The 27,425-nt window shown below is 40.2% G+C and overlaps 1 protein-coding gene and 1 long non-coding RNA gene across 4 annotated transcripts in view; one reads left to right on the plus strand and one right to left on the minus strand.

Moving 5' to 3' along the window:
* LOC132989363 (uncharacterized) overlaps window positions 1–17,508 on the minus strand; it is a 128,778-nt gene extending 111,270 nt beyond the window's left edge. The window contains exon 1 of the long non-coding RNA XR_009675907.1: window positions 17,495–17,508. This is a non-coding gene — a long non-coding RNA (uncharacterized LOC132989363). The remainder of the gene's footprint in view (window positions 1–17,494) is intronic.
* The window catches only part of fbxw7 (F-box and WD repeat domain containing 7), a 120,189-nt gene that overhangs the window by 65,605 nt on the left and 27,159 nt on the right, over window positions 1–27,425 (plus strand). The window lies entirely within an intron of this gene.

The raw sequence follows: 27,425 nt of genomic DNA on the forward strand, positions 1-27,425 counted from the left end.
TATCGCTCATTCTTTACTGTTTTCATCTCTGGTTCTTTCCTTTAAGGACAAACTCAGAGATTGCTTTTACTTCTCGGCTGTTTGTGCGGTTTAGGCTCGGTGCTGAAACATTTTAGCAGACGCTGGTCTGAACAATTGGTTGAGAAACTAGAGAAACAAAATCGATTTGTATGAACCAGAGGCGAATTGCTTCATCACCTACACAACATCACATCAGACACCCACAACAAAGACCTTCATTACAGAGCTGTGAATCCCACCCTCTCGTAGTCCTTGCAGTCCGGCCTTGCAAAAGGCCAAACAGCGAGAGCTTTTTTTCAGCCTGAAAACAAATTGAGCAACTTTAAATCAGTTTGCTTAAGATTGATTTCTACTGAGCATGAGGTTATCATCCGGCAATGTACTTTTTTTCTTTATCCTCGTTGCTTATTTCTTTGCATTCTCTGTTTCTGTGCTGTAATATCAGTATAGAGAGAGGGTGATCAGATTTGACTTTTTCTGTTTGAACTAGAAAATCAAGCAAGCAAACCTGCACCTGTTTGTATTGCATCAACATCAGTTAATGGGAACACAGCTGTTAAAGGGTCAATTCACCCAAATCAAAAAAAGAAAGACATATTCTTCATCGTTAAGGCCCCAGTCTTTTTATCGCTGCAGATCATTTTGGCTTCATTGGCTGGCCGAGTGGTTCCCAACCCTTTTTTTGGCTTTCAGTCTTGGACTTCACAAAACTCTGGGGGCCCTGGAATCCAAAACACATACAGCTGTTTGCTAAAATGATACTTTCTTCAATCATGTGATAGTTTTTTCTTGTATTTTGCAAGTTAACATGAATTTTAGACCAAAACAAGGCTATTATTGGACAGAGGTAGACAGGCAGAGAGTGAGGATTTTATTTATTTTTCTCAGTGCAAGATATGTGCAGCTAGGTGGCTAACGTCTCTAATTCAGGGAGAACGGTTAAATGCATTTTTCAATGATCAATAATCAGAAATTTCAGGGGACCCCATTTGAATTCCATGCGACCCCCATATGGGGTCTGGACCCCAAGGTTGGGAAAGTCTGGGCTAGCCAAATCAGTCCCTGAATTTTCAGATTTACCATGAACAATGACTTGCACCATTCTCTGCATACAAAGTAGCTTTATATGTAATCTTAAAAAAAAAAAAAAAAAGAAAATGTATTTTTCTAGAAACCATGTCCTTGTTACTAATAATAGTGATCAAATGATCTTGGGAGTTTGCATATAGACCATTTCTTCTGTACCAAAAAAAGTTTGATTAAAAGCTGTTTGAGGAAGTTTTTTTTCAGTGGTATGAGTTCTCCCAAAGTTACACATGTGACCACATCTGATTGTAATGTTTCAATTATCTATTATTATGTTCTTTAACTAACCAAAAATTGTTCTCTTTGTCTTTTCTCTCCTATGTCCTGCCCTCCTTTAATGGAACTCACAGGTAAGAATGATTATTTTTTAATGTGTAACATATACATTTCTTTCCACATCTTCATATACACCGTGTTTCCTAAATCCATCTTTTCATGTAAAGAGACTAAACTGTACATAAACCCAATGCTCTCCTCACTGCTGCTTGAAGAGTTGTGTCTGCAAAATCACAAATGCAGTGTTGTTGCCTCTAGGGGGCAGCATGAACTTAAAATTATGATCACTGAGGCAGGAGAGTGCTCAGTGTCACCCAGGAAAATGACTGTGTTATTGTATAGCTCGGAGGGTTTGTGCATTACTGCTCTGTCTGTATTTACAGCCGGTGCGTTTGGTTCTTCTTTGATAGTTTGAACAACAAAAAGGTTCGGCGGAGATTCTATGATCTGATAGGAATCCTTAATGTTGTTTGCTGCAGTTCTTGTTGTACCATACGTGGTCAGGTCTCTCCGTTGTCATGCTTCAGTTTTAAATCAATTCTTCAGAAAGCCGCGTCACTCCTGCTGTTTACCATCGTCGTCTCTGCAGTTAAACTTGTATTTAGAAGCAGTTCACGCGTCCCTCAGACGCACATCTGCTGTCTCCTCTTCACTCTTTTTCCACATGCAGACTCTCCCAGCTAAGAGCTTCATTAAATGTTCTGGTTGTTATGACGACTACGAGTGTGGCACTCAATACTACATTAACAGTCTGAAGAAGCTCTTATGCTGTTGCACACCTCTGCAGCTTCAATGCAACAGTAATGCGTCATATAAACGTTGGCAAACATTTTCAGAGACAGGAGAGAGAGAGAGAAGATCTGTGGACACATAGCACCTGGGTAATAGGATCCTAGCGACCTGTATGAGAAACTAGGACATTTTCATATTCATAAATGCAGTATTGCATATCATAGATGTCTTTAACCAATGTAATGTGTTCATGTTTAGCCTTTAGTGTCTTTCCTATGCTCAAGGAGTGGACTGCTGAGCTTTCAGCTTTGGGTGTGCTACAGTTTGATTGAGTGAAAGTCAACAGATGCAAAGTGGGAATCCTTGGGATTAAGTAGAAACATGTTGCAAACACAGGTATCGTTTACAACATCACAAACAGCAGGAGGACAGAAAAACTGTGATTTATAGCTTGTATGCTCTCTTTAATATTTGTTTATGTATCACACTACATATGGTTATCACAATATTGAAGAATGTAATCACACATCGCCCAATGGCTCTAACAGCTTTGAAGGGCCTTAACAGTCTTACCCGATAAATGGTTTCCCTGCTTGTAAGAAAAAAATGTTGTGCTAATATGTTATTTTTTTGTCCCTTGGCATCAGACTCCAGATGTAGAGTGAAGAAAAACCAGAGCTCAGTAGACTTACGTAGTTGCCGGAATGATGAGGGGGGCGGTTTTCTTATCCCGTCTACTGAAACTTTGAGGTTTTGGTGCCATGAAATTGCGCTAAGTAGTTATTTCTAAAGGCTGTACAAACCCTGAAGTATTAGTAAACCCAGGATAGATAAAAACACAGTTCATGTAGCAAACATTGTAGCTTATTGTTTACATAAGTAAGGGTTTAAAATCTAAATTTGTCCTCTCTTTTCAAAAGTCATAATTTAAGGTTTAAACTGAGAAGCAAACTAGAATTATAGTGAAGATAGTGAAGTGTATCCCTTGTTTTGCACTCTCTGGTTTATCTTATGGAAAAGCTGTCGCCAACATCTGACCTACCCCAGTCATATTTGAGGCAACAAGATGACGTTCCTTTTGATCTCAGATCGTTGTCATTGTGAGTTGATGTCCAGTGAAGGACAAAAAAAATGTCATTTTATTAAACTTGACTGTATTTATACCCATGAGAATCCTTTCTGAGCAGGACAGATCTGACATAGTGTTAAGTAGAAGCTTGGTCCACATAGAAATGTGTTACAATCTTATTTAAGCATCGCGTATTGATTCTTACACACAGTCCACTGCCTGAGTGCATATGTCTGAGTGTAAACTCTGTATCTCGGCGTGAAGGGAAATTATTCTGCTGCCAGATGGATAATAATGGAGGAGAATCCATTGGAAGGAGGTGTGTGTTAAAGCAGTACTTTAAACCCTCAAGCACTTTTGAATGCTCAGATATTAGACAGGACAATGAGATTATGCCTGAGAGCAAATAACTTTTTCACCAGTAGCTTTTTTTGTACAGTGTTCAAGACAAATGTCAAACTTCGATACATATTCCAGTTTTCAGCCCGTAAAAGTGCTTATTTCATTTACGGGGATTAAATGGCATTTTGTCTGAAATGGAAATGTAAAACCGGCTTTTCTTCATGTAAAAGTTATTTTTTCCTTTTTTTTTAAACACTGTTTTACAAAACAATAGATATCAGACAAGTGTTCAATGACCAGAGAGAAACTGTCATTGTATTACCGTTTCACTTGATGTATAAATCAAAGTATTCCTAGATTATTTAAATCTTAAATTTGATAAATATTTAATTATTCTAGTTTTATAAATTTTGTAATTTTCTCTTCTTTCAAGAAAAGAAAAGAAAAATACTCCCTTTAGTTTTATTTTCTGTATAGTGAGTAAGCCTTTCGTTCTCAATACACAAACAAATAAATGTTGATTATGCAAATTGAGCAATCTAATGATGCTCAATCACAGTTAATAATGGCTTTTTTATACATCTGTCTCAACTCTTATTTAATAATGGAAATTCAAACCATAAAACAGTTAAGATTAATAATATTGATTAGTTGTCGTCCTTGTTGAAACATAAATGGAATTTTACTTTTGAGTTTAAATTCATTTGAAACTCAGTGGTGTTCAGGATTGGTGTTGATGTTTCATTACCTCTTAAAGTTTTCTACTTTATCTTTATTAGGGCTGCACAATATATCGTTTCAGCATCGTCATCGCGATGTGCGCATGCGCAATAGTCACATCACGATGACATGCGATGTGTCGGAAAAAAAGAAATCTGTCTGGAGCCGAAAAATATATTTGAGCCTTTCAATCAAGTTTATGTAGCCTGTCTATGCACATTCACAATACTAATAGATCTAAATGAGTATAAATGAGCATCCATTTATATATTTTACAACGTTATGCAACACCACGCATAGTTAGAACACCTTCTCAGCGCTCTGTCAACTCACCTGCTGTTATCAGGGTCAGGCAGAGCGACGTGCAGCGTGAGTGGTCGAGCGACTGAGAGTTTGCTTATAGTTAACATCACATATCAAGCGGCTATATTTAACACTTTCGGGGTTAAAGGCAGTGGCTTCCAGATCTGTGCGTTCAACTTTGTCTTCAGTCAGAACGGGCTCTCGGTTTTGTTTTTGAGGTCTAAGTTTCGATCTTCTGATAGCCCATTTTATTGTGTATTTCACTCCCTCCTTCCCACGTCTTACGATTTCATGAGCTGCCGTAGAACTTGAAACAGTCGTAGTTTAATGTCGAAGTAATCCGTTGCTTAAAGTTTGCTTTGCTTCCTGCAGAAATTACACTTTTTCTCTTTCCACGGCGGACCATCTTCACAAAATGCATTGTGCGCAGCACGTTAAGATATTTACTAAATATCCCCGTAATATTATTTGGTCGCAGAGGGAAACTTAAATGATGGAACCTCAGTGCATGAGCGCGTTATTAAAAAGCCTGACCTGATGTGAGAAGAATCAAATGCAGGAAATATTATAGATCAACATCATTAATAAACGTATATCAACATGATTAAGACTCTTTGCAAACGCAAATAGCGTTCACGGAGGCAGAGAGAGACAGAGGCAATCAAGTGAGAGTCTGTAATCATCATTTCAGGGAGAGTCAGGGAGAATTCAGCTGAAAAGAGTGAAGCAGTTAACTTTAAAAAATATCGCAATATATATATATCGCAGGAAACAAAAATATTACAATGTAATTTTTCCCCAATATCGTGCAGCCCTAATCTTTATGTATAAAGCTTTTGCCAGTCCTGGATTTCCATGCCATGGAAAACAAATTACACAAGGTCACAATCTACGACTCTGCTGCAATTTCTCTCCATCCCCAAACAGTTTAGCTGTGTTTGTTTTGCATGGCCAAAAATTGAATAATTTCCCTGATGCGGCTCCCTGCAGGATTTTGGTTTTGATTAGAAATTCATGGCCTCCTAAAGGCGGTATAGCAAAGCAATCAATATCCTCTCCTCTGATGTGGATAGGGGGGTGCACGTTGTTGGGATTAATTTACTAATACAAAATGAAAAATCAATGATAGGCTCCTCACAGAGATGCACACATACATGCACAAAGAGCAGCTGGATCTGCTCAGCCTTGTTTTTTTATTATTATTACTATCAGTTATTTTACTGTGATGGATGACAATAAGAAGGATTCCATGGCTACATTAGATTTTCCAGTTATGGCTTCTGACTGGGCAGCAACAGCCATAGCCTTTCATTTAAAACAGAGCTCTGATGTGATTAGCACAGCCTCATTACTCTGCTTGTTAGCCCTCCCACTTGTTGTTTACCATTAGGCCAGTGGAAAAACACGACCACGCCGGGGACAGCTTAGCCGAATGAAAGTCACCCCTGAATACAACTAATGTTAACTTTTAAAGGTGTGGACATTTACCACACAATCTTGTCCCCTTATATGTTGTCTCTACTTTTTGCTGACTCCCTCCTATCTAACAAAACGTAACAATTTGTCTCGTACTGTACAGATTTTAGATTTTATATGCTGGCCAAATATTATGTCCGAGCTGCGATCCAGCCACCTGCTACCAGCTGGGGCTGTATCCATAGAAGTGGGGCGCTATTGGGCCTTCTCTCCTCGCTCTCCTGCCTGGATGTAAACAAGCAAAGTGAATCTAGAGTAATGAAGAAAATGGAGATAAAGTTGTATGTAGGCTTCGTCAGGTTAAACTGACATATCAACCAGGCTGGTGGCGCTCGCACTGCTAATGTTAGCCATGCACCTTAAACCAATTTGACATTCACCTGCAGACTCTGTGCAGACTCCCCATTTTACCATGTTAAAAAATGTGTGCTCTGTTTTCTTACCTAGTAGGTATTGGGTAAGTCAGAAATTTGCATTTAATCATCTTTAAAATAAGACGTCTAGGAACAAACCTATATTGGACCCAAGAGGGATGTCAAAAGTCTTTGCCCTCTCCAACCACAAAGATAACATTATGAAGTTCTTTCAAGAGGTTGTCATGCCTATTAAACTGAACAAACTCATTGGAGTTAACAGAGTCAGTGGAGATGAAGTCACCCTGGATGTGGTGGAGTTGCTTCAGGCTCGCAGCACCAACATCATGTGCACTTCACGCTTCATCTCCTCCTATCTTCTCAGGGCCTTTTTTTTTTTTTTACACCTCTGTACACCATCAGCATGCTACAGTGGATAAGAGAAAGTGCTGATCTGGTACGACTGCTCTCTTTAATTTGTGATGAGCGTGGGAGAGCGGGACCCCACGGGCCTGCCAGAAAGCCTCATGGCCAGGTTGTGATGCAGCACCATCCCCCTAGCCAGCTGTAGACGCACCTGCCAAGTCAGCGCCCGCTACCCAGTTCACTTTCTTTCTTTTTTTCTCACCATTACCAGCAAGATGAGCATCTGCAAGCTTAGAGTTGACCTCCTTTTTTTATGTCCAGTCAGAAATGTGAAAATTGCATAATTACCACACTTTATCTACTTATAGTTTACTCCATACTTTTCTGTCCCATCTCTTTAAAATAAATCTATGTTTTACTAGACACGTTTTTACTACATCCTGTGCTGCCTGGGTTTAATAGCATTTGATATTGTAAAACTATTTCTGGAAGGCAGGGACACAAGACATTAAATTTCACATCATTTGTTTCTATACCAGAGCTAATAAAAAGTTATCAAGTACGATAAATGAGATACTTGCATTCATTTAAAGATGAGAAACAAATGTAGAAATACTGCAGCACTTACCTCCTGCATCAAACTTATTCACATGTCTAAACAATGCATGGTGATGTGCACACTGATAGTGAAATAATCACATCAAGGACATGGAGTATGACTAAAGTATCGCCTGATGGGTGTCAGTGTGGTGATCAGATAAAGATACAAAATCCAGCAGACGGTGTGACAGTGCTGCAGAGTCCAGACAGCCGTATATTTCAGTGGGAACATCCTGAACTGTGAAGAGAACTAAGTGTTGGCAGAACTGCTGACACCTCTGGGCATGTTGAGGATTTAAACAGTTCAACTGCCACAACAGCAACAGAAACCAGGATACTCTCTGATTCATGAATGATCACAGTAATATATGTATTCATATATCATGTTCTAAGTTTGGCCAAAAAAGACAAACAAGAAAGAATATTTGAAGTATAACAAGATATGCCAGGTCACCATACAGTAGTTATGTATATCCATTTTCACACATGCACTCCTGAAATTTCTAGAACATTTCACTACACTGGCCTTTGAAATCGATCTTTTACACGCATGTCCCTCACTGCAGAAGATTTTCACCATCGTGAGGGAGGGGCAGGTGAACAACTTATATCCAATGATGATCCATGATGACGGTTATTGCCTCTGTGTCACTGCTATGTGTAATTGGGTGTATTCACTGTTTAAACAAATGAATGGAAAAGAACATACTGGCCAAGAGTAGAAATATGAAGCAGCTTCATTATGTGCACAATTATCAAACTGGTCGCGCAGAATTCGTATGATGAAAACGGCATCCACCAGCCCATTGGCACACAGTGGGTTTTCCCAAATTAAACCTGGTGTGTTCACGTACCCGCATGCTCATCCCCAGGTCTTCAGAAATGTTTCTTTGGGGGCTGGTAGGAAAAGTCTGGGGAAAAGTCGTGGTGAAAAATTGGGCTGTGTTCACACATGCAGATCAACCTGGACACAGGACACAGGCCCTATTTCTAACTCTTTCTAGTGTAAACTTTCCTCTCTATGTTCTCTTTTCACTGCAGCTCATCAAGGAAACAGTGTCCAGGGAGACCAGCAAAGGGAAATGTGTTCTGAAAAGATTGCAAATGGGTTAGCTATCCTTGTGAGTAGTCTAACTCAGACCGCTGAAGGCTTATATTAGTTTCCGATAAACTTTCTCAGAGCACAGAACCCAGATGGCTTGCACTGATTTCACCCTGGAAGAAAAGGTGAATGCACTTCTAACGATCTGGTAATACATGGAAAAAGTCACTCCAAAGACATTCGAACTTCACAGAGCAGTGCAGTAATTGAGAGTCCTGATGTCTGAAGTTTCCATCTTCAACATGTCTGTCACCGACTTCAAAAGGGTCACTCAAGAAGCTTTGGAATTACTTTATGCACTTTTGGGGAAATGTTTGACTTTCACTTAAGAAGAGGAAGAGCCCTGGTTCCTTTTATGCTAAGTCTAATTAATAACCAGGAGAGGCAGATATCTGCTCCCAGCAATTTCTGTCACAAAAATAACTTTGTTGCTTTGGTTTTATTTATTGTCAGGTGTATTCACATTTGCATTTCTTAGTGGCTCAGCGCCTTTCCTAATGAAAAACAACAGTCTTCCGTTCAGATTGCTGGTGCTTTAGAGTATGTAAATGTCAGGTAAAGTGCAGCCTGCATGTCAAGGAATTATTGATGCGTGTTAATAAATCCACCTGCAAGCCTCAAATTTGAATATCTGCCCAAGACCAAATGGGAAGCATCTCTTCTGTTCTACACTTTCAGTCCTTTCCAAGTCTGTAAGCTTTCGATTTTCCATTCAGAACCATTGGATGGTGCATTCATGTTTTTCATCCTTGTGCTTTTTAATGTCTACGAGCGCAAAACAGGACAAGCTCAGATGATATGGCTATTTTTGAGCCTAGCTGAATCAATGCTTGGTAACAATCCATGTGTTATAAGCGTGTCTCCACTGCATAACAATTAAGCCACGTTGTCTCTGGGAGCATCAGAGACACAGAGACAGATGTCTGGAGGAAACAGAGAAACTCTAGAGGTTGTGTTGTTTCCTTTTTAAGCTGATGCTTCCAGCCTGTTGGGGATGTAGCCTGATGTCCATGGTGTTTTTAGCTGAGCAAGATTCTAACAAATTGTCATAAAACTGTTGGCAAGAAATACCTGGATCATATCCAGCACTGCTTGATGATTTTGTGTCACATTTTGAGACAAAACTGACCCCCATTCTTGTGAAATTGAAGCCTTCATTTTCTAGCCTCTGCAGAATTCATCCCCAAATGGCAACCTCCTGCATCCAATGCCAGAATGGGTCTGACTCTAATAGAAAACAAGAGCCTTATCCCTGGATGAGGCCAGAGGCAGCATACTGCAGCCTGGAGGCCAGTCAGAGCGAATCCTGTTGCCAGGCAACAGTTTATAGAGAGGAGGGGGGGGGTTACTAGGAGTGGGGTCCTCCACCGCTGCCCACGCCCCCGCCTGTCTTCCGTCATCACCGCGTCAAAGATTGGATCTGCAACTTGTCTGGCCTTGAATTATTGAATGGATTTTCTCTGAGCAACAACGCTTTTTCTGTGCTGTTCATACCTGAGAAATACAGACTCAGAAATCTGTCACTGACCTCCAGCCTTTTGCTTTATGAGGTTTAAGGAAACAGTAAAACCAACACTTGCTGAAGTATTAGATAATAATTACTCTTCCTCCTGATTTAGGGCTTAAAACACTGAAGGTCTTAACTCTGCAGTTGCTTTTACTCTTAGGACTCTTGATGAAATTAGAAGTTAGAGAATTCTCTACTTGGTGTTTTCATTCCTAATTAAAGCTTTATTTTTTCATTTCCAAACTGAGGAAAAACCACAAGATGGCAGGCAGAGTTCTCCAGACTCATCACTTGAATACTTAAAGATTTTTCCTCTCTGCAGGCTTGTGTGTTAGTGGTGGTTGTTGTTGATTTCGGATGCCCGTCTTATTTGTTTCCTGAATGTTTAATCTGCCAAGTTCATGCCTCTGGCTGCCCATTGAGAAAGGGGCTCCTTGTTCTGTGTCTGCTGTCCCCGGCCTCTCGTGCACATTAACATACAGCTGTCCCACAGGATGTAGTGAGACAGACACCCATCAGCTTCAGAGGGGAGCCGGGTACTCCCTCTCCTCTCTCAGATTCGTCTTAACAGGCAGCAGCCGCAGCAGATGGGCTGTGGAGATTAAACCACCGGGCACATGGCAGCTATTGTGGGCTGCCTATTGTGAAATTCACAGGTCATCTATAGGGTCAAGGCTGAATTGGTGTGGTGAGCCCCGCCTCCTATACATGAACCGGGGTGGTGAAGGTTTTTGCTAATGATAGCATTTTGGCCTGTTTGGAATATTGATCAGTAGAAAGTGTGCTGAGGGGAGGGAAGAGTCGGAGTACAGGAACACTGAGGGAAGGTTTAGTGAAGGATGCATGAGCTGCATTATACACATCTTTTAAAAAAAAACCAATGTGATATTTTAAATATTTCTTAATAAAGCAGAAAATCAAACATGTTACTATTACCTGTGTATCCCATACTGAATATTAAATACCCATTGGCCTATTCTTCAGAGCTATACACCTCTTCTGTTGTCCAAAACATCATCATCTTGCCTCAGTCTGACACTTAACTTTTTCATAATCATGATTAGGGATGTGCACCATTGATTAAACATTGTTGCCCTTGCTAGATGACCTCAGAATAACTATTCCGGTAACCTTACAATTAATTGTTTTATTAATGTACTGTAGTTCCAAAGTGCTAGTAAAATGTGTCTTAAGCTCGAACGCAGCCAACTGCCACTAGCTAGGGCTGTAGCTCCAGTTAATGGGCCTGCTGTACCTGCGCTACTGCCCAGATGTAGCACAGCGGACCGATAGCATTTTGCAGGACCGGCGAGGTTTGTCCGTCTCTTGATGTAGAAAAGAAAGCAATGCATAACCAGCATAGGGATTTTGACATTAACCTGCAAGGGGGGGACGAGGGCGGTGGTGCTTGCTCTCGGTGCGTACCAATTTGACAATTGTTCACTCACTGACGCTGTGATCCCGCTCTATTTGAAAAGAAAACAGCGCACTGTGACAATTACTGTAGAAGAAAATATGTTTCCTTAGCTTTGACAACTTGTCTGAACACAAGTCTCCATTAAACAGACAGGGAAATTAGTCTCAAATTAGTTCTTATTCAAACGCTAATACAGACCGAGTAAAACATTAGAACAACTATAAAGGCCTCCACAGCCATCATGAAAAAATGTGTCGTAATGTAAAACGAAGCAAAACATGCGAATGTGTCAGTAAATCCAGTTTTAAGCAGCTACATCATTTTGACTCGCCTGACATTTGAAATCTTGAATTTCAGCTTGAATTTGCATCAAAGGCCATGAAACACGCCTTAGGAAATATAAAATGAATGAAAAGTGTTGATACCCTTTGACTTCAACATCTTCTAGTGGAGTTAAATTGAGAGTTCGTAAATGGTTGGAACACTCCACAAATGCAGTACTCAATCACATTCCAATTCCCTTTAAACATGAAGTTCAGCCACTCCAGTTTTGTCAACACTCACTTAAATTATCCGCTCCGATGATGAGTTCAAGTGCTGTGCACATGAAGGTGATGATAGGATACACCTACCCTTGTTGCTCTGCTGGTTCAGATAACTCTACTTATCCTCTCTCTCTACCCCCTAAGTTGTGTCCCGCTATTTTTAAAATGCAGTCCAAACATCCCCTGAAGAAGACTGTGTGGTTTCTGAGTGAGGGGGGAAAAAAGAAAAAAGAAAGCCTTCCATGTCGTTGCGGTGTGAGAGTATGACAGTGTGTGCTCATGGAATTCTATTTTTGGGAAGTTGTTCCGACCACACTTCCATTTTCCACTCTTGTGCTCATTTCATTGACTGGCCAGTTGGCTTCTTGGTTTTTTTTTTTTTACATTGGGAAAGTCACCAAAATTACAGGATAAGAAATGGCAGCACAGCATTTTAACTGGCTCCATGCAAAACAGAAGTGATCAAATCCATCCACACTGTACGAATAGTTGATGTAGGAGACGGACAGAACAGATCTCACAGTCGCTTGTTAGAGACTTGAAAGCCTTCTCATTGGAGGATTTTGTTTATTTCGTGTGATATTATTAATTTCAAGTGTTCCTCTGCATTTAATAGAGACATGTGTTCAGTTTGGAAACTCCTGGTGTGAAAATGAGAGTCTAGACGATATTGAGTAATTAAATAGTTTTTAGCAATTTCAAAGATTAATCATTTTTCATCTACTTGTTATAATAGAAAATAAATCACCAAATACTCTGTTTTCAGCTTCTTAAATACAAATAGTTCTTATACCTTTAGTTCTTTATAAAGCTTAGTTCTCCTAAAAGCTCCGCTTAGTCAACACCCTGAAAAACATCCAAATATTTTCAACTTTTCATTGTTCCTGCTTATTTTTTTTCGGCCCTGGGAACCTCTTCACTGTTTTAAACAGTTGACTCTATATGTTTGTTTTCACTCATACCATCTGCTGCTTTAATACCACAGTAGTAGCTGCATAAATGCAGCTACTACTACACCCTCAGGCTACGTGTCGTTTCAATGCTGACAGCTCATCAAGATGAGTGACAAGCTTTGTAGAATGAAGCGGGACAATTGACAGCTTGTACCAACAATACACTTCCTGCCACAAGGTGAAAATCTGATGTTATAGCGTGTTGAAGCTTGACCTCTCGGATAAATGTCTAATAAATGGACGGTTATTTAAAGGTTAACACAACACCCCTGACCTTAAAATGGAAATACTGACAGAAAGATTCAGTTCTTTGTTGTTTCAGGAAATCTGTTGATCAATTTGAACTAGTCACATAGTTGTATACTCTCAGTCCATTTCTCTCAAAGCAATTAAAGCAACGGCAGAAATGGAGCATGTAATCCATTTGAAAACACTTCAAAACATTTATTTACTAACGGGTGCCTGATAGCCTCGCGGTTATGTCGCACGCCCCATGTACAGAGGCTATGGTCCTCATTGCAGCAGCCGTGGGTTTGAAACCGACCTCGGCTCTTTGCTGCATGTCATCCCTCACTCCCTCCTCCCAACATTTCCTCTCACTCTACAGCTGTCCTATCCATTAAAGGCAAAAAATGCCCTCAAAATATATTTAAATATATTTTTGAATCATAATGAGAAATAAACTAGACAACATGGATACATATACTAGAGTGAGAACTAAACTTTATGTATTATTGTCATGAAATCAAGATCTTTTGCTTGAGTACAGTCGAGACTCGAGTGAGGTAAACAATACAACCTGACAAAATATACATGAAACATGATACATACATGAAAAAACCAAGACATGGAGAAAGATGGATACAGCATCAGAGACAATCACAGACATCAGTAAATAGACAAAAAATGTATTCATGCCAGTGGAAGAGGAAGTCATATTTACGTAATTGCTTCATTTTACTATATAGCCAACAACAATAACATTCATTGTATCTCCATATTGCAGCATTATAGATGAAGGCTTATTGTAGACTTAATGTATATCCTGGCAGAAATATGTTTGATTCTGATATAAGACACTGATTCATATCTGTGAATATTTCTATCCTATTTCTGTGAAAGTTCTTCCACGTATTATGAAAAAGATGCTTTCTTTGATTTCTTGTGATATTTCAGAAAAATTATTCAGCTTACAGAAACTCTTGGGGTGTAGAAAGTATTGTCTGACATGACTGACATTTCTTTAATAAATACAAAAAGTTTCAGACAATATCTGTCTGATAATATATGAAACAATACACCGCCCTTGATGTTGGCAAAACACGGCTCTGACTACAGACTTTCTGCTACATTCTATCAATATCAGCTTATGCCTGAGCGCTGCACTCTGCTGCCTGCTGTATGACTATGCATTGTATTTCCCTATTGCAAGGCTCTCAGGGGATTTTTTTGTATCCATTATGCATGGCATAAAACACAGCACATAAGCTACAGGACACACAAACTCCTAAAGGTGCTTTACCAAATGACCCTATATACTCTACTTCCCTTATTCATCCTCTGCCAGAGAGGAAGTTAGCGGTGTCTTGTGTGTGGTTTGGTGTGTAGGAGTGCTCTCAGAGTACGTGTTGGGAGCAGTATGAGTCGGAGGCAGGGAGTAGGAAAACACTGCAGCAAAAATCTGAGTCATATCACTGACACAGAACCACTGGTTCCACTGTAGACCTTTCTTTTCTTTTAGTTTGAAATTCTCACAAAAAGGCAGCCAACAATTCCTCTGAAGTGTTATATCTGACAAAAGCAGTGTAAGTGTTAATGACTTGCAGTAGTTGTAACAAATCCATCAAAGTCACAGGACGGAAGTTTTATTATTGGTAAATTTCCAAGTGAAGTTTTATGACATACTCTTCCCTTTTCACTCATAATTCATGTCCAGCCGTTGAAGACTTCCTCTAACAGCAGCTGGTTTTTCCTCTGCCCTCCGTCTGTCTCCATGTGGCCCAGCATGGGATGTAACTCCTCAGAGGCCCCATGCTGCCGTTCCTCACAGTCGGACACGTTTCCACCTTAAGATCCATTGGACATATGGCATCCAGCTTCATCGTCAGCCTTACAACTGACCTTAACTAAGCCCAGCTAGCACTAACTTACTTTTCCTAGGTCGTGCAAGTAGAAACAAAATTACAATTAAAATAGAACATGGCAATGCCTGTTCTATTGGACAAGACGGAGTCTTACCCACCACAAGCATACAGCAAACAGCGCTCTGAAACTATAGAATAAAATAGAGCCTGACTAATAAACAGCTGATATGCATAGCTGTTTTATTATTCAGGTTTATATTCAAGTTCTCTTTGCAAAACATCTTTAGGAAACACAAGTTGAGTACAGGGCAAGACTGTATTACATTAGTGTAGCCTATCAGCGTGATTGGTGATTTTATACAGAAAAAAGGATACAATGGTCTTCAAATATTGTCCATGGAAACACAATTCATCATTCATCATCATGTTTTAATTATGGTTTATTTGGCATATTTCCAGCCGGACATTTCTGATGTTGATATCTCATTCTGCCTGACAACTCCACGTGATACCAGCTAATGTAAACCTGCTCAGGACTTTGGAAGGGTCCTTATTTATCAAGACCTACAGTATCTAGCACAGAGTTTGTTTATCTTGTGTGTCAAGTAAACTGTCTTATTTTATTTATTCATGAACTACATTTTTCATTACAAAGAGCCCCGTATTTCCTGCAGCAACTTTCAACATATCTGCTTTGATACATACAGTAAACCTCTTCTGTCTATAACTACTGCAGTAGTATCATGTCTTTGTGTGTCTTTGTGTGTGTGTGTGTGTGTGTGTGTGTGTGTGTGTGTGTGTGTGTGTGTGTGTGTGTGTGTGTGTGTGTGGTGTGTGTGTGGTGTGGTGTGGTGTGGTGTGTGTGTGTGTGTGTGTGTGTGTGTGTGTGTGTGTGTGTGTGTGTGTGTGTGTGTGTGTGTGTGTGTGTGTGTGTGTGTGTGTGTGTGTGTGTGTGTGTGTGTGTGTGTGTGTGTGTGTGTGTAACAAACATGCTTATGAGCCACCCAAGGTTCACTGCTCCTCTGCCCTTCCCGGAAATGAAACATTTATGGCCTTTGACCTGTGTCGTTCCATGTAGCCTTGGGAGTAGCATCTTGCTCAGCATCACTATCATCCATCTAACCCTGCTCTCTAAAGACTCTCAGTTCGCTCTGTTTTATGCCCTCACTGTTTTTTTGCAGTTTGACTCTTAATACAATGGGGTCAAAAGTTTTGCCAATATTTTATATCAATTCCTGCTTACTTTACTTTTCTCATTAACTGGTATTGTCTCAGCCAAACAGGCTACCTGATCCTCAGATGTAGCAGTATACCAGATTGAACACAGTGAATATAATCCCATATCTCAGTACACTACATGAACATGTTTCATTACTTTATTTATGACTGTATTCTCTTGGATTCTTTCTCTGCCAGCAGTTTTCATTTAGCCTCAGGCTGTTTTGTTAAATAACAGCCCCACATCTTTTGTGTTCACAGAGCACAGCACTGCTAAGAGTCTGTATTTGTTAATGTGGAGCGACATGAAACACATTTTATTGCCATTTCCAACTCTCTGTGTGTGTGTGCACACAGCTCTAAAAAATGTCTCCCGATTCAGCAAATTTGATTTGATTCATTCATCATTGAAATTTTTGGTGTTATTTTTGTTTTTGGGATATTGAAGAAACATTTTGGATGTTTAACTTTAATGAAGACCACATTCAATTCAATTAATGAAACTAATGTATTCATTAAATGTATATTTAAATGACACCGTTCAGAAAGTATTTTGAATAATAATATTAACACCAAACATGCATTCTTCTTTTTTTTTTTATATAGAAAATCCTTGGATCTATAATGGGCCTATAAACTGTATTTTAATCAAAATCCATGAATTACTTTATGGAAACGACGACGTTAAAGGGGCCCTTTATAAATAGCTTAACGCTCATTGTTTTTAGCTGTTGGGCATACTGTTAACATTTGGTCCAATCATAGCATTGAATTATGTAGCAGCACAGCAACATTTTCAGTAGCAGGAGGCAGTAGAGATAAAAGCTTTCTTCAAAACCTGCTCATCTTACAACACAAGACAGACACAGTAAGTGGCAGGTGAACATAGCGGAGCAGATAGCATCTAAAAGGACAGATATTTACCTAAGGAGGTTTTGGCGACTAAAGATGGAGATACGAGAAAAAAAGATTAGATCTGCATTCACCAGGAGTCTGGTCACACCTGTTAGAAACATCACATATTACACATCACATCATCTTCAAAAGGTGATTCTTTAGCATGAAGCGGTTCCTTTAAATCCTTACACTTTTTTAAACATGTTTAGTTTCACAGAAGCCTGTTGTAGGGCTAGAGTTGTTTCATTTACTCAGTATATACTTGAGTAAAATCTGGTCATGTCCACAGTCTTATTCACAGTTCCATTGCTGTTCCGTTGCATCATTCATCTACCCAAACAAACGCCAGAAGTCTTAAGATGTATGAGCTTTTATGTGCCCCCTTTTTGATCTCTCTTTCAAAGTACTCTCATGATGTCAATCTCACTTTGTGCCATCAGACATGCCACTTGATAGCTAGTCAAGTGAGACACTGAAAATGTTGCTATCAGCCTCTCTGCTGGTGGTCCAGAGATACCAATAATCTCACACACTTTAGACAAGAGCCTTCAAAGCATGGCCAGTGGACACATCTTAACAAGATCAAATGTGCCCTTCACTTTCTGGAAATTGAATTTGTGTCAGGATGAGAGTCATGTAGTTATCTCTTATCAAATAAATATATTTCATTTGTCCCTGTCCATTTATGCCTCTCTTCTACACAACCTCGCTATCAAGAATATAGTGGACAACATGAGGGCTGTGTTTTCAACGTATAGCTGAGCAAACCTGGAAGATGTTCTTCCCGGATTACCTCATTAGTCACGCTCACCTGTCAGTGGGATCCACCTTGGTTTAATCTTTAGAAAACAGCTACTATACCTCATCCTGAGGAGAAAATTGCTTTCCCCAACCTTCCCCCCGATCATTTTCCCTCCTGTTCTCCTCTTTTCTTGAACTTCGTCCTTCTACAAGTTGTTAAAGTAGTATCCCTCCATTTATCTTACCAGCGATGAGGTCACCACCCTTTACTCTTTGGCTGTTTTCTACCTCACTGTTTTTGCCTCACTTGTTGTTGTTGGGGTTTTCTTTTTAGGGGAAGTTTTTGAGGCACATTGCAAAGACAGATGGCACCATTCTCCTTGAACTCTATTGTTTCTCTGCTTCCTCAGATTCCAGCAGAGGAGGCTCAATGAGAGTGCATATTAGTATTATTAGTAGCGCCACTGGCATGTAGCTTTGAACTATTTTTAAATGCAGAGCTCCTCTCCAATTATAACATGAGCTGAGATATGGTGAATGCTGTTAATGAGTGTGAACTGTTCTTGCACACCTTTGAGAAGTTTCTCTTAGAAGTGCTAGGGTATGCAAATTAACATGTGTTAATTTATGAGCCTAGTATGTACAGATAATTGAGCAGCGCTGTCTTATTATAAAACAAGCGCCATCAACAATGCCATCTGAGACTGTGCACAGAGTGTAGGTTTGAGCTAAATGCTAACGCTAAGTGACGCTCGCAGTGCTAAAGAGGGGATATTAGGCAGGTCTGATTTTGATCAAAGCAGATAAGCAAATGAAAATCCTGATATGAGTCCCTTTAATAGATTTAATGGCAATCCATCCAGTATTTATTGTTGTATTTTACTCTACATGACAGTCAGCGATGCAATCTACATGGCTGCATCAGATGGTCATCAAAGTTATAAATCATCTGAAACAAGAAAATGTCTAGATACATTTGTATTGCCATCTGTTGGGTAGAAGTTTTTCCCCGGGTAGTTGCTAGAAGAAAAGGTTCTTTTTTATTTTTTTAGGGTGCAGTGCTTTTCCATTTACAGATAGGACAATGGCTAGAGTCAGAAACCAGGGAGAGTGAAGAATAACATGCGAGAAAGAAGCCACAGGTTGGACTCAAACCCAGGCCGCCCACACTGGGGGTCCTAAGACTCTGTACACTGGACGCGCACACTAACAACTAGGCTACCGACGCCCCAGCTAGAAGGACATTCTATGATAACCAGAGTGATAAGGACACATCCTCTGCTGACCACGAGTATCAGCACAAAGTTTCATGACAATACATGCAATAGTTTTTGAGATATTTCAATCTATATTAAACTAGAAGATCATACAGATCAATGCTGCTATCATAGAGCCATGACGTTAATATAGCTTACAAATAACTAAGATTAATGCCTTACAGAAAGAAGACTGATCAATATATTTGTTTATTTTATTGCGTCTAACAGACTGTGTTAAATCACATCCTCTGATCTGTGATCCGCTTAGATTAAGGTGAAATCTCAGCTCAGGGGGAGCTCAGACATGTTTTCTTTTGAAAACCCTTTATTTGGAACAGCAAACATGCAAATGTCTGCTTTGATGGAGAGATAAAGGGGTAAGTATGGGTAGATGGTGTTCCAGATGAGATCAGTATCACAAAGGCGGATTTAATACAGAAGGCAGTGTGATGCTGTGAGTGTCTGCAAGTGAGTTCAGGTCAAGAAATGAGACCAAGTCAGTGTCACAATGTCCCCACACGGTTCCCCAGCATATTTAGGGCTCTACAGATGACAGCTAACACCCAGCAGGCACAATCTGGCTCGCTCTGCTTCATCTGGGATGCAGAGTGGTAATTTTGGATGATTAAAGAGGTTTATTTGGTTCTGTGTAAATGTTTACGCCAGCCTTGGCCAAGTTTCACCTGGCTCATCACACACATTTCCATAACCTTCTTTCATTTCTGAATGAAAGACGACAGCTCAGGCTGCCTCAAAATGCAAAAAAAAAAAAAAAAACAGATAGACCTGTAGTCGGAGAAGGATTAGATATGGTGGAAATGTAAATACCTCTGTGTTGTGCATTTTCTTGTACAAAGTTGCACTTTGTAAGACCTACTTCCGAGATTCATTTGGTATGATTTATTCAAATACTCAGAACATTTATTTAACCCGAGAGACAGTCCAAGTTCATAACTCTTCTTCTACAAGGCCAAAACTCTTCCTGACTCATTGTTGACCTGTGCTCTTACAAACTTTGTGTCGCTTCTAACTCTAAAACGTTTTATTCACTTTATATTGTGCTTAACATTTGATTCTCTTATACTTAATTATATCACTGCTAAATCTAAACATACACAAACTATTTAATTTCTCCTGTTCAAAATGGAGAACTGAGGCTTTGGTATGGAATCACATTTCTGTCCTTGAATCTTTGTCACTGTACAGAAATGTTAAGTCTGCTGAGAAGAACTTGTGACTTTGGTCAATGTTAATAAACATGAACTTGGAATTTCCATTGAAATGAGGAAGGGGATGCAGTTAGAGAAGTAACTTACTGAATAAGACGATCAATCTTGCAGCCCAAGTTTTCAGCTGTATTTATAACTCGAACATAACTTGTGCTTTTGAGTGAACTTGTGCTTTGGGCTGATTTTGATAGGCTGCCTGCGATCGGACTAAAGGACGAGTCATTAGTCATTGATTACTTGGATTTCATTACATCTAGAGCAACACATGATACACCTTTTGCAGGAGTCCATCTTTACCGCAACCTCTAAAATATCTCCCGAGATCCCCAGGACTAATCCAGTGTCATCCTTGTGTTCCTGTAGCTTTACATGTTCTGTAACATAAAGCACCTGTAATGTTAACATATCTGTACGACATTGGGTCATTATTTTGTCTTTCTGTGAGCAGCTTTTCCTCATTTCAGGGTTCACACTGAGACCACTGAGTCAATATCAGCTTCCCTAAGCACTCACTCCAGACTGACTACTTTTCCTTGGGGAAATCAACATTGGTCCTTTATTGCCCTGCTGGGGGTTCTGCGGTCAGTTTTAATCGGTACACATGACTAAATAAGGAGACGGGGGAGATATTGTAGTTCTGCTAATGATCAAATAGAGGATCGTCTTTGGTGTACACGCTATTCTGTAGCCTCCATGGTTTAAACGTGTGAGGAAGTTTAAAGGATGAATGTTTCCTGTTTAAAAACGTATAATTCTGAGAAGAACACAAAATGAAGAACCAGCCTCCTGTCCCGTTTAGAAACTTATATATTAAAGTAATGGTGCATTTCTTTCTGCATTATATCATTGTCATGTTTCTTTACTGCCTTCTGCTTATTCTTCATGCAAAAATAACAGAAAGAAATTGACTTTTATTGTTGTATTGTTGCATAAATGCTATCAAATGTATTTCTTAAGTTAGTTTATTGCCCATTTAGATTCCACAGAATGCTAAAAGACAAATATCAGCTTTACTTTTATTATTGCAGTTTTATTTTAAACAACCTTTACTTAATCCATTTGCCATTTTATGCTTGTGTAAGTGGCAACAAGACTGGACCTTAGCTCCTTGAATTTGATATTCTCCTTAATATAAAAGGTTTTGTCCATCTAATCATTTTTCATTGCCAATGCTATTGGCCATTAATTGTTTCTCAAGGTGTCTCCGCTTGTATACATCTCAAAATGCTGCATCTGCTTCAACCTCCATTGCCTAAATAATTGCCAATAATTGCAAATAAGGACCTCTTTTTCTTCATTTATTTTCCATGAACTGCATTCATGTCACAGGGGAGATAGCAGAGGCTCTCGCTTTAATTTCTTTTTTGACCTGACCTCTTCAAACTTGAATGTTTCAGTCGCGTGGGTGGCTGTAGGATATGTTAATGCGATTCCATGCAGATGATGCTATTATTGTCCTTTGCAGAATGCCATGATCCATGGTTTCCTTATTCATCAAACCTCCCCCACACGCATTGCATCTGTTGGGCCTAAAATGAGGCTCACACTTCACCATGTCAGGGAGAAAAATCTATTCAGAGGACACCCCCCCCCCAGTCCTCATTTTTTTTGCCACAGAGTGGACAATCACACAATGACATGGTCCCGTTTAGTGATGCATCACTGCCCAGGAAGTATTTGTCTCTTTCAAGTTCACCACCTCATATAAAACATTTGCTCATGAAAGCTTCTTTGGTTTGCTTTTTTTCCATCCAACATCTGTAGATTAAGATTAGCACATTTCCCCATTCTTACTAAACAGGTGTTCAAGCATAGATCTTTTGTAGCCTAACTTTTCAGATCATCAATTTAGGACTGATAATTTTTCGAAATTGTTTAATATCCTGAGCAGTTTCTTGGTTACTGTATGGCCTTTAAACCTAAAAAAAAAAAAAAAAAAAACACATTTTCAAGTTTTAGCAGCCAAGGTTGACATAATGAGCTTTCTTTGTTTACCAACAAACAGTCCAAAACGGTACCAAAAAGGTATTCAAAAGACCGTAATAGAAGGCCAAACTTCTATTCATCATATTAGAGAAGACATGTCATTGTCCTTGTGTATATTCCTTCCATTTCAGCTCTAAAATATTGAATAATAATAAAAAGACTTTCATCAAGTCACAATAGTCAACATTTTCCCCCAAAATTTGAGAATGTCCTTGCTTTAAAAGCATATTTGATTGGGTGGACAATGCACTTACCAATAAAAAGACTAACTTCAGTTTGACATTTATTCATTGAATAAAAGGTTTATTAATCAAAACAGTGGCAAATAAACTGTCAAGGAAAGTAAGGAAGTTGTGTAGCCAAGATTTCCTAATCCATGCGTTACATCTTGTATCGTCACACATGCAGGATGCTAAACTTGTCTGCAGACTGGTAGTGAATCTCTTGAGTCAGTATGCTGAATCCTTGGCATTGATGTTATCTTTTATTTGTGCAAAGTTTAAGAAGACAGCATTTGCTTTTCCCCGCCAGCTATCTGCTGCTCTGAGATGTAATAAATGTATTTTCGTACTTCCTCTGCCGTTCAAATATGGCAGCGAAAGGAGCGGCTGGTGTCATATGGAGCAGAGTTACCTGAGAGTTTGTTATTGCTGAAAAAACAAACAGAATGTGTAAAACTGAGGGAAATATTTGTCTGGCCAGTAGGATTTTTTTTTTTTTTTTTGGATAACTGGGAGGTCAGCATCAGAAGGGGGGGGGGGGGGGGGGGGGGTCTGTTAATGCTTTACCAACCGGCAGGAGGAAAATGACAAAGGAGGCCACGGCCTATTCAAAGGCCACAGAGCAGCTCCTCTCGCATGCCAAGCATTCCAATGTGCTGTGTAAAGGTTGAGCCGGCCGAGTGCGAGGAGAGGGCCTTTCTCATGAGGGCCACCTTAAACACACACAGACAAAGATCGGCCCGCTCCGTCTGATGCACCCACACATCCAACTGTTGAAAGCAGAGGACGTGTGGATTTTTTTTAATGGAGAGAATGTGCGACTAAAGTTGCAACCATTAGCCTTTTGCACCCATCTACTTTTGGAAATTGATCATGATATTTGTCATACATTAATCAACAAGATGTGTTCATTAAAACTTGGTGTTTGTTACAGTAAAGGACTGGACTTCATTCACTTTTAGAGTACGAGCACAATTTGAGGAAAATATGAGATTGGCAGCTATATTGGAATATTGCAATGACAATATTACCAGTGACAATTATATTAAAGCATGCATACTGTGTTAGCCATAAAGAAGAGATGCTCGGTTGTGTTTAACACAGTACTGTTTGTTTGTAACACATTATTCTTAAGAATCAAAAATCAGCCCAAATTGCATGAGTCATCTTCATTTTCACCTCAAGAAGAACTTACTCTTCCACATGTCCCTCCCTCTTTCTCTTTCCTTATACAGGTGCTAGCTAAAGGTGTTTCATTGGCATTGGGCTTAAGACGCATGTTGATATCAAGTGCTGTTTCACATCTGCACATTTCTTGTGTTCTCTAACATAACTCAACAATCCTCAATTGTGGCTGACATTTTGTCAACCACAATTCCTTGCCAAGCTTTTTCTTTTCAGAAAAAAAAGCCCTACGTGACCTGTGTCAGGTCACTTAGTAATTACAGGTGTAAGTTGGGAGTGTCTGGAAAGCTGCCAGTTCCTGACGCTCCATTACCTGTAAATAGCTTCCCACGACCCTTCATTGTGTCCCCTGTTTCCATGATGTAATGCTGATGTCTTGTGAGGTTGAGCGAATGTTAAAGATCTCTTTGAAACTAACGCTGTGTTCCAGACTAACATCAACTGGATTAGATGATAAATGATTGCATGAGAAAATAAAGTTACAGCATGTTCAAAAGCCAGCACACCCATGCTCAAAATTAAATCTAAACTCCAACAAAGTGCTCAGTTGAATGGTTTCACTTGATTTCCTAGCAGCACAGTGATGTGAAAGAGTTAGCCTGAGTTGGTTTAAAATTCTCTGTTCTCAATTTGTCCAAATTAATCAAACAAAAAGCTCTGGCTGTATTTATCCCGCAAGGCTAAACAAGATAAATGTGCTTTGTGCCACAACTGTGACAGTAAGCCTTCGTGTGTTTTAAGGTAAAGCTACCATCTTGGGGGTTAACATTTTCAAAAGCTGAAAAAGCAGAAGTCATCAGAAGCACATTTCTCTGTAAACTGGGCAGCTGCAATCACCCCCATTACCTGCCATACTGAAATGCAAATATTGGCCTGTTCCCTGTGTGCAAATAAGCAGGTGCAGCTGATGGACCAATTCACACACTGCTGCCTGATAGAGTAGAACGGTGGACTGTTGTCATTCATGTGATCTTTTAGCTGGGATGTTAAGCCTTGAATGAAGCACGCAGATGCAGTAATGTACTTTCAATAAAAGAAGTACAAAATAATCTTGCGGGCTGGCCCTGCTAGGGTTCTAATATTACACAGTTGGATCATTATAACAGAGACATAAACATGACAGCATTTCTGTTATAGCTGGTCAAGGTGAAGCTGAATTGAACTGATTTACATTAAGAACACGAAGAACTAACTAAAAAGGCAGATTCTGCAGTGAAATACAATGCAAGAATTATTTAAATAGATTATATTCTTAGCTTGATAAGTGGCTGAAAGATGAATCACTCTCCTGTACCTGCTTCTCATTTATAAAGATGCGCGGCTCTCCTCTGGCTTACATAATCACTTACCAAATCATTTGGAGCCTTGGACAGGTGGCCAGACTAAACAGGCAATTTAAAGCAATCTGTAGCAAAACTTGAAAAATAATTCTCCTCGTTCATGACTTCTTGCAGACTCATTGATAATTCAGATAATTGACTGTTTTCTAAACGGATGGATGTTAAGTCTTAAATACAAAACAGTAACTCCCCCTCTGCTGCAAGTATACAACTAGCAAATGCAAATTTACTCAGTTTCTTAGCAATACTTTAAAATTACACTCAAGAGAATTACTGGAATAGATGTGTGTTTTTATTTTTCCATCACTGCGTATGGGCTTTTCACGGAGGCAAATATGCGCAATTCAGATGCAAAGCATTTTACAAGAAAGCATGCCATACCGATGTGAACAGAGAGTGAAGCAAAACAGGATGCAAGGATGGGTGGGGTGTTTAGGTTCTGCAACAAGTGGACGTTCACCTTTTTTTCATGCAAGGGGACAAACGCGTACCCCACGCGGTCTCTGCTGCTCCGCACATGTCCCTGGTCTCGCGCTCTCTCAGAGGATGCTCTGCGTACAGTGTTGAACGTCAGACTGCACCATTCCTTCTGTCTCCACCGGGGAGGCTGTAATCCGATCCTTTTTGGAGGAGCCTGTGAAGAGGGAGAGGGCACTGCTCGGCGCTCTGACGCTCTCCTCCTCCTCTCCTCCTCCTCTTCTCCTCCCCCTTTCTGCCGAGTGTCACCCTCTCCCTCTCTCATCTGCTCACTCCCTGCTCGGTGAGGCTGGTCGGCGGCGCACACGCCTCCAGGATCGTCGCATCGCATTGTTCACCCACCGATCGGCGTGACACTACGGAACCTTCTTCTTTTTTTTCCCCCCCTCACTTTAATTTATTTTATTTACCTGGAGGATCTACTACATGCACGCCAGTCCGGTGACGTGTCCGAGCATGTTCACATTAGAGACGGATTTACCTGAGAGTACGCTGCCCTCACGCCGTCAGAGCCATCTCTTCGTCACGCGCACACATTTGGACTTCACCGATTGTCACTGAAGAGGGAGAAAAAAGGGAAACACACCGGGTTACAAGGATGGGGTTCTACGGCACTTTAAAGATGATTTTCTATAAAGTGAGTATGATTCTAATCGAGATGCAAGACGCGTCCTCGTGTCTTCTTATGTCATGTTTGACTCGCTCCGTCGCCCTCATTATCTCTGACGCGCCTCTCGCGGCAGATTGTGCGGCCACTGCGGAGGATGAACAGCGGCGTAGCAGACCCCCAGAGACGCCGCGTTAATTGCAGGGGCCTATATGTTGTGTTGGCGCTGCCTTACACGTTGGAAAATCACGAAACGATTTGGCTTCCCCCCCCCCCCCCCCCCCCCTTCATAGTAACTTAAGATTTGTAAATAAACGCACCACATCCAGGGCTTAGGGTTGTGTTTATATATGGGTCTCTACTGTAGCTCTATCTGTATATATGGGCACTTAATTGTGCATTGCTGGATGCATATAACATGGATTTTTCATGCATTGAATTTCCTTTTCTGTATTCCCTTGGCGTTTGCTCGATGCTCTCTGCACCTGTGCATCAACCATGGTCCTCCCTTCCACATAATGCTCCATAATATACACCCCATATATATGTACACCGCTGCTATCATCCCTCCCATGTTTAACACACACTTTCACTTTGATAAATAACTGTCAATTACAAGAGCAAAAGCATCCAGTTTACTCATGCAACCCTCCCCAGTTTGCAGGGTTATTGTGCTTCGACATTATGCAGCAGTGGTTAATCTCGCACTGGCCAAAGTGACTGCCGGAGATGCATGCATGTGATCAGCCTGCTGCTGCCTGTTGTCCCCTGACATTGTGCGCTCGCCTCGGGCTCCATCCGCAGATAATGGGTCACTGTGTCAGACTGCGTGAGGTAGAAATATCCTCAAGGATGTCGGGTCTATCATGCTGGATGGCAGCCATATAACGATGCTGCCTAAGCTGGAGATGCTGAGTACAAACAACGCAGAGAGAGAGAGTGAAATGTAAACAAATGTGTTAATCATTTCAAATCCTACTTGCGTTTAGGTTTGTTTTTGTGCAACTGTGTGCACTTTGTTTGTGTGGGGTTGTAGGTTTTACCCAATGAATCCTTGCGATTGAGTGAAAGTGTCATTCTTAATCAATGGGCGATCGTTTATTGACTTGAGCGGTGACTCATTTGTATTCTCCATCCATTTTGAGATTTCAGGATTTTGAAGTCAAAGCCTGGAGCTTAAATATTTTCATGCCTGACAAAAACTGACACTAAGACTGATCCTTTTTTTAAAGACACATTTTCTGGTTTCATTTCAATTCTCGTCCTTATCAATTCTCTAACTCTGGTGTGTCTCCTGCGGTGCTGATTGACGT

This window comes from Labrus mixtus, chromosome 2 (assembly GCF_963584025.1).
Source record: "Labrus mixtus chromosome 2, fLabMix1.1, whole genome shotgun sequence".
NCBI lineage: Eukaryota > Metazoa > Chordata > Actinopteri > Labriformes > Labridae > Labrus > Labrus mixtus.